Source organism: Peromyscus maniculatus, chromosome 20 (genome assembly GCF_049852395.1).
Source record: "Peromyscus maniculatus bairdii isolate BWxNUB_F1_BW_parent chromosome 20, HU_Pman_BW_mat_3.1, whole genome shotgun sequence".
Lineage (NCBI taxonomy): Eukaryota > Metazoa > Chordata > Mammalia > Rodentia > Cricetidae > Peromyscus > Peromyscus maniculatus.
Genome location: NC_134871.1, coordinates 6,242,557 through 6,256,482, shown reverse-complemented (window position 1 = coordinate 6,256,482; position 13,926 = coordinate 6,242,557). Strand labels below are relative to the sequence as shown.

General features: G+C 44.2%; 1 long non-coding RNA gene across 1 annotated transcript; it reads right to left on the bottom strand.

Moving 5' to 3' along the window:
- Positions 1-2,049: 2,049 nt before the first annotated feature.
- Positions 2,050-13,350, bottom strand: LOC143269714 (uncharacterized). The gene is made up of 2 exons (XR_013046311.1): positions 12,080-13,350; positions 2,050-3,333 (listed from the first exon to the last, which is right to left on the bottom strand). It is a non-coding gene; the product is annotated as an uncharacterized LOC143269714 (long non-coding RNA).
- Between the last annotated feature and the right edge of the window lie 576 nt (positions 13,351-13,926).

Genomic DNA, 13,926 nt, shown 5'->3' with positions numbered 1-13,926 from the left:
CCCTGGTATGTCTGCTGAGTGGAGCCGGAGAGCAACACCTCTCAGGAAGAATCTATCTAGAAATTCCATTTGTATAGGTAATGCTGAGTCATGTTACTGCAGACTTTTTTGCTTGGCAAGACATGCCATCTCACTTGATCCTGACAGGAAGGCTGCAAGGAGAGCAGAATAGGGTTATCAATATATATATATATTGATAACATTTTATTTATTTATTTCTGTGGATGGGTGCACATGACATTGCAAGAGTAGGTTCTCTCTGTCCACCATGTGGGTCCTGAGACCAAGGCTTGGAAGCACTGAAAGCTGAAAGGATAAACGTCACTGGTTGGTCGGTGGAAGAGCCATGGTCACGGCAGAACCCAATATTAGTTTTTAGAGCTTTAATGGAGGGAGTGGGGGGGGGAGCCAGGCCTGGTGGAGAGGAAACAAAGGAAGAAAGGCACAGAGAGAGCATGGGGGTGTGCATCCGGCTTTAAGGCTGGGACGCAGTCGCCTGTTGATGAGGTCATAAGGCGCCCGACAAGACCCCAAGCTGCACATGTCCAGAATCCTAACAAAAGCTCTTTTACCCACTCAGCTCTCTCACTGATTCCTAAGACAGAGGTTTTATTGCTGGTTCTCAGAGAGGAAAATTGACTTGCTGTGTGACCTTGGGCTGGACGCTCCCTTCTTATTATCTCAGCACGCTTTCTTGTTACATGAAGAGGTCCAACTGTAGCCAACCCAAGTTATTTTTCATGTCTGTGAGTTCAGGAATTTATCACCAAACATTGAGAGATGTTAGAATAAACACAACAGAAAAGGGTTTAGAGACTGGATGACAATGAACATTCTGTGAACATTATTGTTATAGTGTCAGGCACTTTCACAATATTAATAACTTAGGTCTATCAGGCCTTCTTGTGCCGGGCCTCATGCTGGATTTCTTACACGTGACAGGCCATTCAATCCTCACAACCTGTTCTGGCTGAACATGAGATGCCCTCACTGGCTTGTGCGTTTGAACATTTAGTCTCCAGATGGTGGCGCTGTTCTGGGAGGTTGTGGAACCTTTTGTAGGCGGGGCCTAGCCACCAGACAGAGACCTACAGGAGCTGGGTGGGCCTCGGGGTTACAGGTAGCTGGCTTCAGGTCCAGCTCCCTGCTTCCCGACCTGCTGAGCTGTGAGCAAGCTGCCTTTTGTACCCACCACCACAGGCAGCAGTAGATCCTGCCATCTTGCTTACCTCACCATGATGGGCTGTACTCTTTCTAAACCACGGACCAAAATAAACCCTGCTAGGTATTTAATCACAGCAAAATGAACAAACCCGCATCCCATGACTACCTCCATCTTATACAAAAGAAATCTGATGTTTACAAAGAATCAACTAAAATATCAGAATCTTTGTGGGTGGGCACTGCACAAAAACAAACATTAAAATGGAAAAAATTTAAGACCAGGATACTGCCACATTGAAAAAATGTCATTCTGGGTTGGCACTGTTTTTCTTAGGATGTTTATGGAATTGCAACCAAAAGAAAGAAAAAAAAAAAAAAGATACGCTATATCCAACTCCTTTTCCCTTATCTTTGAAACAATAGCATTTCTTGTGTTGATACAATTCCTTTGGAAAATTCTTCTAAATGGATACAATCCTTTCATTGTTCATTTAAGTGAATTCCATGTTAGTAGTAGTATCCTTTCCCCTTAATTTTAGTTGATTTTTAAAACATCAATGTCTAGTAGTACAACTACAGAAAACAGACCATTAAGGCTTCTACAGTGCTTGAGAGATCTTCTTCAAAAGACTTTCCAAAAGGCGCTGCAGGCCTCTCATGGCAACTATCCCCGTTCAAGGGTGAACTAACCTTGCTTACATGTTCGGTAATGCAATTACATAAAATAAAACTTCAGTATTAAGTTTACTCATTTCTTTGACAGCAGAGTGTAGCTCGAGTTTTCCTGCCTTGCCCACAGTCAGGACAAATCTTTGTCACCCGCCAGTCCCACAGCCGCTCAGACCCAACCAAGTAAACATAGAGACTTATATTGCTTACAAACTGTATGGCCGTGGCAGGCTTCTTGCTAACTGTTCTTATAGCTTAAATTAATCCATTTCTATAAATCTATACCTTGCCACGTGGCTGGTGGCTTACCGGCGTCTTCACAGGCTGCTGGTCATGGCGGCAGCTGGCAGTGTCTCTCTGCCTCAGCCTTCCGCTTCCCAGAATTCTCCTCTCTCCTTGTCCTACCTACTTCCTGCCTGGCCACTAGCCAATCAGTGTTTTATTTATTGACCAATCAGAGCAATTTGCCATACAGAACATCCCACAGCACAGTATTATGAAAGAAAAAAGAATATGGATATGATAAGATAAAAAGGGAGATTATGGAATCTACTTTTAAAAAGGAACTACTTGTTTTAAATAAGATAAGTAATGAAAATTTTTTGGTCTGAGTTTATCAGATGTTACTGGACTGGACATTGTTAATATATATAATAGAGTTTTTTATCTAAATCTGTCAAATGTTAATGGACTAGAAATCATTAATGTAATTTTGGCTGTATATATTGTATATACTTATTGGATAGTTTTTCTTGTATTAGTTACAAGCTTTCTTTAATTTTAGACAAAAAGAGAGGAGATGTGGTGGTATTGTGTTTCCCAAAATATTGTGTACTCTAATAAATTTATCTGGGGTCAGAGAACGGACAGCCACTAGATACAAAGGCTAGAAAATGGTGGCACTCACACCTTTAATCCTAGCATTCCAGAGATAGAAATCCCTCTGGATCTCTGTGAGTTCAAGGCCACATTGGAAATAGCCAAGCATGGTGACACATGCCTTTAATCCCAGAAAGCCAGCCTTTAATCCCAGGGAGTGGTGGTAGAAAGCAGAAAGATATATAAGGCGTGAGGACCAGAAACTAGAAGCATTTTGGCTGGTTAAGCTTTCAGGCTATGGAGCAACACAGTTCAGCTGAGATTCATTCTGGATGAGGACTCAGAGGCCTCCAGTCTGAGGAGACAAGACCAGCTGAGGATCCGGCGAGGTGAGATAGCTGTGGCTTGTTCTGTCTCTCTGATCTACCAGCATGGACCCCAATAACTCGCCTCGGGTTTGATTTTATTAATAAGAACTTTGATGAATCCTGCTACAGCAGAGAAAGTTAAACGCATGCCCATATTTACTTGCCAAATACATATTCTCTGACAAGACCTTTTCATGCCTTTGCTGGCTTCACCCCATTAAGCCAGCTAATCACACATGCTCCGGCCTCCTTTATCTTCTCTCTCTTCCTGGACTCACTATATTGTCCTGGTCACTGAGTCACACAGAAGCTCCTAAAGAAAAAGAAAACAAATACCCAAGTCTTCCCTTTGTTGTTGTTGTTGTTGTTTTTGAGACAGGGTTTCTCTGTGTAGTTTTGGTGCCTGTCCTGGAACTCACTCTGTAGACCAGACTGGCCTCAAAGTCACAAAGATCCTCCTGGCTCTGTCTTCCAAGCGCTGGGATTAAAGGCATGCACCACCACCACCACCACCACCACCCAGCCCAAGTCTTCCCTTCTATAACTGCCTTGGCTGGCATTGTTTCTGCTAGTGCCTGTGACTACTGAGTACTTGGAATGAGACTAGACCAAGAGCTGGAGAGACGCTTGATCGTTGTAAAAGTGCTAACTGCTCTGCCAGGTCTGATGCCTACCACCCGCATGATGCCTCACTACTGCCCATAATTCCAGTTCCGGGGTATCCAGTGCCCTCTACTGGCCTCCATGGGCACCAAACACACGTGCAGGTACAACATCCATACACGTGAAGTAAAAATAAATTTTTAATGTAGCTAGACCAAATCAAGTGTACAACGCACATAGAGTTCTAAGAATTGGGCAGAAAAATATAGAAAATACCTCTCTAATCATGTTTACATGCTAAAACCATGTCTGAATATGATGAAGTAAAGTTCATTTTAAGGTAAAATAAAAAAAGAAAGTAAAATAGTTTCCCTCTTTGTTTTTGCTATGAAAAATTGAAAAAGGTCACTGTGACCTCATGACAAGTGTCTAGAGAACAGAGCTGCCTAGTGTAGACACTGGTGTCTTTTTGTTTTTGTTTTTGCTTTTCTGAGACGGGGTTTCTCTGTGTAGAACTGTCCTGGAACTCACTCTGTTGACCAGGCTGGCTTCAAACTCAGAGGTCTGCCTGCCTCTGCTTCCTGAGTGCTAGGATTAAAGGTGTGCACCACCATCGCCCAGCAACACCAATGTCTTCAGAAAGACAACTCCTCCAGTGTAAGAGAATGAATGTCCAAGCTCTTGGGTTCTTCCTTGCATTTTGATTGTGGCCCTTTGTTAAAAATTAGCAGCAGCGGCAGCAGCTCCGTGTCCTGAGTCACACAGGATCTCAGGGCATGGGAGACTGAGGTGGGACAGTCTCTGAGAGTTTGAGCTACAGAATGAAAACCTGTCTCAGAACAACAAAAGGGCCAGTGAGAGGACTCAGTGAGTAAAGGTGCCTGCCACCAAGGCTGGTGACCTGAGTTCAATCCCAGGGACTGTGTGGTAGAAAGAAAGAAAGAAAGAAAGAAAGAAAGAAAGAAAGAAAGAAAGAAAGGAAGGAAGGAAGGAAGGAAGGAAGGAAGGAAGGAAGGAAGGAAGGAAGGAAGGAAGGAAGGAAGGAAAGAAGGAAGAAAGGAAGAAAGAAAGAAAGAACTGACTTCTACAAGTTGTCCTCTGACCTCACACATACACTATAGCACAATGCTCTCTCTCTGATATATACACACACAAATAAATATATCAATAAATGGAATGAAACATTAACAAACATGAACAACAAAAATTACCAGCAGCAGCAGTTTTTTTTTTTTTTCATATATACACATTCCTTTGAATGGTCTGTTTTCTCTGAAACTAGTTGAAACTTTTCATTAAAAGTCCTCTATGATGACAGAAAGACACGCATTAAATACTTACTGAGGGCCTGGAACGATGGCTCAGGCAGTAAGGTGCTTGGTGTGCAAGCATGGGAACCTGAGCTCAGATCTCTAGCACCCAGGTAAAAGCCAGGGCATGGCAGAACACAAGTGTGATGCCACCACTGCGGAGGCAGAAAGGAGGATTGCGGGGGGCACACGGGCTAGTCAGCCTACCTGAATCAGTAAGCTAGGATCAGTGAGAGACTGTGTCTCAAAAAAATAAGGTTGGAAAGCAACTGGGGAAGACACTTGAAATTGACCACACACACACACACACACACACACACACACACACACACACACACACCACACATGCGTGTGTGCGCATATTCTATGTGCAAATGCACCTACATATGGGCACACACATGAACATGAACACAGGTTAAAAACCCCAACAAAGACTTATGGAGCAGGTCAGGGAGGGAGATGTAAGCAGGAGCAGCTTGCACTGATAAATTACGACTTAGTCGGGCTCATGCGGAAGGAAAGGTTTGAAGCAAACTCTTAAAGGGATCCAGAGAGCCCGAGTGAGTCACTGGATAAATACGTTTAAGCAAAAGAAATAGCTAAGCAAAGGGCCTAAAGTGGGACCTTGCAATAATGAGTCAGTATTCCCAGGACCTCAGTTTCCCCACACCATCCAAGCTTCCTCTTCCTACATCCTGGCCAACTTGAACACTGAAACCCATCACCACCACCCTCCAAAAACATCAGTACCCATCTCTACCGCAGCCGAGCTTCCCCCAGCCCCTCACACCCACAGGGGCTTCTGGCCATCTCCCTGGCTGTCTACATTCTAGAAAAGGCTGCACCTGAAGCAGAGAGGAGGCGGGGGTAAATGGAGACACAGACGGCTTATTTATAGATCGGGACAGTCTGTGGGCTGCTTGGCAAACGTGGCTTATCTATAGGAAGAGCAGCCAGTCGCTGAGAAACGTAATCCCTTGAGAGCAGCTTTGCTCACTTAGCAGCCAGCCCAGATCCATCCCCACTGAAGAAGTGAGCAGCATTGCAGGATGGAGGCCAAGCATCACGCCATGATCACAAGCACCTCCTGGCTGGATCCCCCCTCCCACTTCTTCTATCATGTGGGTCTGAGCATGCCATGCCTGTGCTTAACAGTACTATAATCAGTTACTATACGCCCAAATAAAGTTCCCAGCAGGTAAATGAACTGCACCCCAGCCTGGTTCCGGCCAAACACTGCAGCTTTCCATGTCCTGCTACATAAAGACCCTTCCCAGTACGTACACTCCCCTTCATCTGCCAGCCCCACTGTTTCCCAGCATGCCTTTGTTCCTGTTCCCCCATCATCACCTGGCTGAAGCCCCACACTCTCCTCACGAAAGCTTCAGCCCGAATGTGCCCATCAAAGGTATAGATTCCTTCTCCACTGCTTTCTAATACACGTCTGGGACAAGTTCATTGCCCTGCCTGTGATCTGATTACCTCATCTTTAAGGAAAAATAGTAAATACTACATGCCTTCTTGGCTTTGTAAGTATGTTCATTCATCATGAAGAGCCCATCCCATACTTGGTAGACAGTAAGTATTCAATAAGTGATGATGCTGTTACTATAAATAGCATCATCCCCATTATTACTTTAGCTGAGGTTTCTCAGTCAGTGGTGGCAGGAGCTTGCAATAAGACTCTCCATCTCAGTAGATGGAAAGCAGAGAATAGACCGGAAGTGGGCCAGGCTATCACCTCAAGACACACTTCCTCCTAGGAGGCCCTCCCAAAGGTGCCACAAACTACTGAAACAGTGCCACCAGCTGGCCACCACGCATTCAAAACCATGAGTCTACAGGTAACATCCGAGCTCTAACAGGAATGCATTGAGAGTCTGTCTGCTCAGACCGCAACTCAGGCCAAAGCAGGGAGCAGTAACAAAACTGTATCGAGAGTGACTTGTGCACAGAAAGGAGATGAGGAAGTCAGCCAGACAGCTAATGACTGCATCAGAGGCCATGCTCTTTGTCCTGCTGTCTCTAGGAAGCATTCTGGAAGAATCCTCCTCCTCTGCTCAAAAAATGATGGGCTGCCATGGTTGAAAAATCCCTTTGTAATGAAAATCAGAATTTTTTTTTAATGTCCTGAATCACTAACCAGGACAGAGACAGAGACAATAGTAGTTACAAGGTCTTGAGTAAGGAATAGGATGTGGATGTGTGCCGAGAAGAGGGTACTGTTATTCCAGAAAATAATTCCTTTATGTTGCTGTTAAATGTTGTCTCCACTTACCACCCTTTCTCAAATATATTTCATTTAGTTTCAAGTACCAAAGCCAACTCAGGTAAGCTGAGAGAAAGTGACAGCATACAGTCTCAATGTGGTTTGCCTTCTCCAAGACTCCACTGAAATCGATCCACATTGACACATTGTGATACCATTACGATATGGTTAAGCCTGTGCTCTTACTAGTGGATTGATGTATTCATGACTACAGAAGTCATGGGTTTATAGGCTAGGGAGTTATCTCAAGGCTGGGTCTGCTATGAACTTAATTTAGTTAAGTCTCCCATGCACTCACTTGCCAGGTGACATCTGTCCCAGTCTCAGACTCTGCAAAAAGGCCATTACCAGATGCAATTCTTCAACCTTCAGCCAGAACTGAAGTGAAAATAAGCAGTGTCCTCCTCCTCTTTTCTCTCCCTTTTCCTCTTCTTCCTCCACCTCTTCATCTTATTTTCATCCTTACTTCTGTGGAAGAGATCAGAAGGTGCTTTGCCAATCAATCTCAATTTCAAACACTTCCAAACATTGACAGTCCTCGGACACAGATCTGCTTGGCCCAGCTCAACTCACATGTTCCACCTCAGTCAGGCAAAACTTTCAGAGAGCCTGTGTCCTATAGAACAAGCACAGCTGCTTTGCATAATTTTGGCTTGAGAGTTAAGGATAGAAAAAACAAGTTGTGGAATTTGCTTCTGCTCCTAAAGAAAGCCACTGAGGCCAGGCATGTGTCAAGGGTGTTCCTGAATGGAGGCCTAAAAGAGAGGCCATTGTGTGAAGATGTGAAGTTGAAGCCTGGATTGCCCTGGAGAACCCAAAGTGTTAGAGATGCCAGAATCTTGGGATACCTGCCAAGAAGAGCCGCTAACAGGGAATGGAATGAGCCCAAGAGAAAGAAGTGTGTTGCAGTCAACAAAGCTGAACAGAGTTGAAGACCTGAAGAGCGTTTTGACATCAGGCGTGGAGATAGAGTTTGCAGTTTGCCCAGCTGGTTTTCAGTCTTGCTTTGGTCCAGCATTTCCTGACTATGCTCCCTTCCCTGTGTTTTGGAATGGTAATGTATCTCCTGGGTTCTGCTTTTTTATTTTGATTTTTACAGGTGATTACAGTTAAGAGATTATATGAATCTCAGAAGAGACTTTCAACTTTGGACTTTAAAACATTGTTAAGACTGTGATAGACTTTGGGAACTTTTGAAGTTGGACTAATGCATTTTGCATTATGATGGTGTTATAAGCTTATGGGGGCCAGGGGGTGGAATGTGGTAGTTTGAGTGTAATCAGACCCCATAATCTCAAATGGAATGGCACTATTAGGAGGCGTGGCATTGTTGGAGCGGGTATGGCCTTGTTGGGGGAAGTGTGTCACTGTGGGGGTGGGCTTTGAGGTTTCCTATGCTCAGGATAACACCCAGCGTCTCAGTCAACTTTCTGTTGCCTGCAAGATGTAGGACTCTCAGCTACAGCTGCAGCAACATGTCTGCTTGCACATCACCATGCTCTCCACCATGATGATGATGGACTGAATCTCTGAAACTGAGTGAGCTACCCCAATTAAATGTTTTCCTTATAAGAGTTGCCGAGATGCCTGGCGGTGGTGGCGCACGGCTTTAATCCCAGCACTCGGGAGGCAGAGCCATGTGGATCTTTGTGAGTTCGAGGCCAGCCTGGTCTACAGAGTGAAATCCAGGGAAGGCGCAAAGCTACACAGAGAATCCCTGTCTCGAAAAAGACCAAAAAAAAAAAAAAAAAAAAAAAAGAGTTGCCGAAGTCATGGTGTCTCTTCACAGCAATAGAAAGCCTAACTAAGACACATAATTACCAAAAATGGAGGGCTGTATAAACTAGACTTTTATTCGTGAAATGTGTGGTTCTTGCCATACATGCCAGAGTGGTAACATATCATCAAGGCTCCTTCTCCCACAGCAAAGGATTCAGCCAAAATCTGTGACCAATTAGAAATCATAGTTCTCTGTGGAAAGTACTATTGCCAGATTTGTTAAATAAAAATACAAGATAACCAATTAAGCTTTAGTATTCGTGAAATGATTAGCAAAAGTGTATTCGATGAGATGCTTGGAACAGACATTAAAATGTTTTGCATCGAATTCTATGGAGTTAAAGTTTAACTGGGCATCCTGCATCTTAACTGCCAACCCAGTGAGAAGGTGATGTTCTCACATGACTCCAGATCCCTGACATTTCCAAAATAATGATCGTATCTCTGGGAATGTCAATGCTGGAGACAGCTGTAGGGGGTTTCAATATGCCAAATTGAGGACACTGTGATTGAAGCTGGCATCCTGAGAGCGAAGTGGATCTGCATAATTATCTGTGAATTAAATTGCTTTGTTGCAGAGAGTCAGCTTATTAAATATGCATTTCAATTTTGGAGTGGTTGGCTGAAGAATTTGTGTATCAACAGATGGGAACTCCCTCACTGCAGCAGTGACCTTTACCTGTCAGGCTGGCTCACGGGACCACGTGCAGGAAGACATTATTATTCCTCCAAACACCATTCTCTGGTGAGTTTGGGTAAGGAGACTGGGCTGTGCCGGGAAATGGCCACAACAGCCACTGAAATGGATACCTGGTGCCGAGGAGATGGCTCCGTGAATAAAGCCCTTGCCAGGCAAGCATGAGAACCTCGGGTCAGAGCTTTAGAACCCCGGGAAAGCCAGATGCTATAATCCTAGTGCTCCTACAGAGATAGGGGAGGCAGAGACAAGAGACTCCCCTGGAGTTCATGGAACAGCAAGACTGGAGTATGTAGCCAAACCACACAGAGGCAAACAACCTGTCTCAAACAATGTGGAAGGTTCGAACGGACACCCACGGTTGTCCTCTGACCTGTACATATGCACCGAGCACAGCGTGACATCACTCACAGACAGCGGCACAGGAGGACCTAGATTTGACAAATCCACAGACTTACCAAAACCGCTACCTAAGGAAGATGGGAACAATAGCTTTTCATCAGGTGAAACGAAGCTTGATTTTTTTTTTTTTTTTTTTTTTCCGTTTTTCGAGACAGGGTTTCTCTGTGTAGCTTTGCGCCTTTCCTGGGACTCACTTGGTAGTCCAGGCTGGCCTCGAACTCACAGAGATCCGCCTGGCTCTGCCTCCCGAGTGCTGGGATTAAAGGCGTGCGCCACCACCGCCCGGCCATTGATTTTTACAACTTTTACTGAATTTGTTCTTTGGCTATTTAGTACAAGCATAAAGTGCATTCTGGGTACTGTCCTTTCCTCTCCAGGCTCCCTCCCACCCTCATTCCTCCCACCTCACACACAAGTCTCTCTGGCACAGTGTTGTCTTCTTTTTGAGACCTATGAATTTTACCAGGATTGTCTACGGGAGAAGAAAAGTTTATTTTATCTACCAGAGAGCTACAGACTTGAACGCAAAGATTGTTCCTGACATCATAAATACTAAAAACTGAATGGAGAACACCGAGGAAACGGTGTCTTCCAGATGCAGGACTGACTCCCAGATGAACTCACAGAGACTGTGGCAGCGCAGACATGGCCTGCATAGGTCGAAGCCACGTGGAGTCTCAGCACTGAGAGAGGACACTGGGCATGAGTTTCCATCCCTAACCCAGAAGCTAGATCCAAACGACCGCAACTTACAAAGGAAAAATTAATTTTCACCGATGGAGTCTCACTGAGTATATAAACCACACTTCAGGGTAGGCCCCATGCCTGGCATTAGACAGCCAACACAAAATGAACTCAGCGGTATTGTTGAAGATTGTTCTGTCTGGCATGGCTTTGTTCGGGTATTTTTTTTTTTTTAATCTTATTGGTCTTTTGCTTGTATATTACGGTTTCTGACTTTGTGGTTTTATGGATGTGTGTGTGTGTGTGTGTGTTTCTTGGACTTATGTTTGTTTGTTTTGCCTGGTTGTTTTCTAAATAGAGAGAAAGAATGTGTGGAGTAGGAGATGTGAGAAGGTGGGGAGGAGATAGGAGGAGATTGGGGGGGTCAGAATGTATTGTATGGAAAAAATATTTTTAATTTAAAATAAATAAAGCAAAACAACAATAACAACAACAAAAGAATTCCACACATCACAGAGCATTACATTTAAAGTTTTTTTTTTTTAAAATGGGCTATGGCTGGGGGTGTAGTAAGGCAATTGGTTGGGTGTACAAGGCCCTGGAGTGTGCCCTCAGCACCACACCAAAACCTTCATAATGATAATGGTGAGTTCTAGGTGAGCTCAGCATAACTTAATCTCTCTGAGCCCCAGTTTTCTCCTCCATAAGATGTGGGCCATGATACAATTCTTCCAAGGAGTTGTTTTATTCTCTAAATAAAATCACTCATGGTGAAACATTTTTTTTAACCACTGAGGCTTTATACAAACATAAAAAGACTTTTAATATTCTTCCTAATTACTTGTGTTTTTCTTTTTCTGTAATTAGTATCAACACTTTTACATGCATATGAAACAGATCAAGATGTCCATTCAGGAATAATTAAGAGAAAAAAAAAGCTTTATTTTAGAAAGACTGTGGGATGTTGTTGGAGGAACAGTATGTCTTTTCTTTTTTCCCCCTTTTTTCAGGAAGTAAAATGCAAACAAGTTTATCGTCCTAAGGTTCTTCTGCACCAAATTTTAATAGAAAATTTCTTGCACCTAAGCAATCCAGTTATGTTCATGATGATAAATAATAACCAAAGGGGGAAATCTACAAAGAAAGAGCAAAGGACAGTAGCAGCATGGAGTTAAACTAACATTCGGAAAGAGTCGAGGATACAAAGCAGGGAACACCAATAGATACACTCAACACTCTAACACATGATAACACCCGTTCACACACGCCCCACTCACACGTTCACACTCACTAGTGTTCTGGCTTCTTCTCTTACCTCCTTACTCATCATTCCTCCGTAGGTAGAACAATCTTTCCTTTTGAACGAACACAGCTTGTGTGTTTGTACCGCACGTAGATGTATGTGCATGCTTGGTTTGGTTGGTTTGTCCAGAAGCTTTATATAATTGAATTTTTGGAAGACTATGCATGCCTGTGTCAGTACAAGCTGGAGGGCCAGCAGCATTCCAGAAGCCTGCTTCACAACTCTCTCAGGGCAAACTAGAAGCTAGGGAGGAACTGGCCTGCTTCCAAGTAGCAGTTCTAGAAGGGGGAGAGCCAGCAAGGGAGTTTCCTGTGTGCTTTGAAGAAATCTTGAGTTGAAAGGAATTATAAAGATTAGCCTGTTTGTGAACTCATAGAAGCTATGATTGTTACCTTCAAACGACCTGTATGAGATTAGTCCCAGTGAGATCCCCACATGGAAATGGGTAGGGGCTCACAAGGCCCCACCATTCCTTAGGGGAGCAGGCAAAAGAAGAAAAAAAAAGATTATCACTGTATAGTCCCTCATTTCAAAAGTGCAGAAACTGAGGATGACCAGAGAAGGGACAGAGACTCGCCTGGGACCACACCAATATTATCTTTACAAATCTTCCCGTGAGGCTCTGTCATAGGAAAGGCATGTCAGTGTCGGTGACCTATCACATAAGGTAGCGTGAAAACAAGCCAAAGAGAAGAATTTAGAATTCTGGAAGAGCTGACAAAATTTTCTAATTTGGAAAGTAGAAATACTTCCACAAAGAATGTGGCTTCCAAAGCTGTCACTAAAAATTTCAAGGATCCTAGCCACCCAGTGCCTACACAGACACATTCATCATAACCACCTGCTGTCTAGGACACTCCTCTTGGAAAACCACATCGAAATACCAGACAATAAAAAAAAAAATCAGTGAGGCAACAGGGGAGCTAAAATGAAACATGCAAAAGGAAAGAACAAACAGAACACAGTCACTTCAGAGTGACAGAGAACATCTCCCAACATGGCACTCCTATCTGAATATAGCATCCATCGAGCATGCAAGAAGCAAACTGAAGCACCAGCGAGCATTTCCTGACCCTGTTGGCAAGTCAAAACTCTTGGGGTTTACCTACAAGTTGATCATTGGAGCACTGACCTCATTATGCAAGCCAAGTGCAGACAGGATGCTGAAGATCATCAGACCAGCTCAGGGAGAAAAGCTCAGATGAAATTGTGTGTAAAGCCTGGAAGAAATGCCTCAAAATGACGTATCAGAGGTGGCTCCAGTTACTGCGATCTATGGTGCGATCCAGTGGATAGCATAGGGCAGAAGGAAGGTATTCCCAGGAGTGGGAGTGAGCATACGGTGATTGGATGCTGAGGATGTGCACTAGATAGCAGGGCAAGCTCCCACAGACCGAAGGGAACATCTCCCAGACAGCCCTTGGCAGGCCTTTCCCCCTCACACAGCTGAAGGTCTTAATTGGGAGCCTCACTCCCTAGCCCACCCCCAGCCACACATTCCACCACTCCCCACCATCCAAATCAGACATTTAATTAGGAGCTCAAATGTCCCCGTCCACACTCTGAGTCCCTGAGTAATAACTTCTGGCTGATGACATCCTTTCACCCTACCCAGTATCCCAGGTTAGAAAGCCAAGGGCAGGAATGGTGTGGGCAGAGGGTTGAGTGTAACAATAAAGGGCCAGGAAGAGGGAGATGATGGGATAGTGTACATCTTCACTGCGGTGGTTACACAAACCTATAATACCAGGCTAGAGCCATGTCCATTTCCTGATTTCAGTGCTGTAGAGTAGGCATGCAAAATATAATCACTGAGGAGGCCGATGAAAGTCACGTGGTCCTCTCTGAGTGACCTTTGC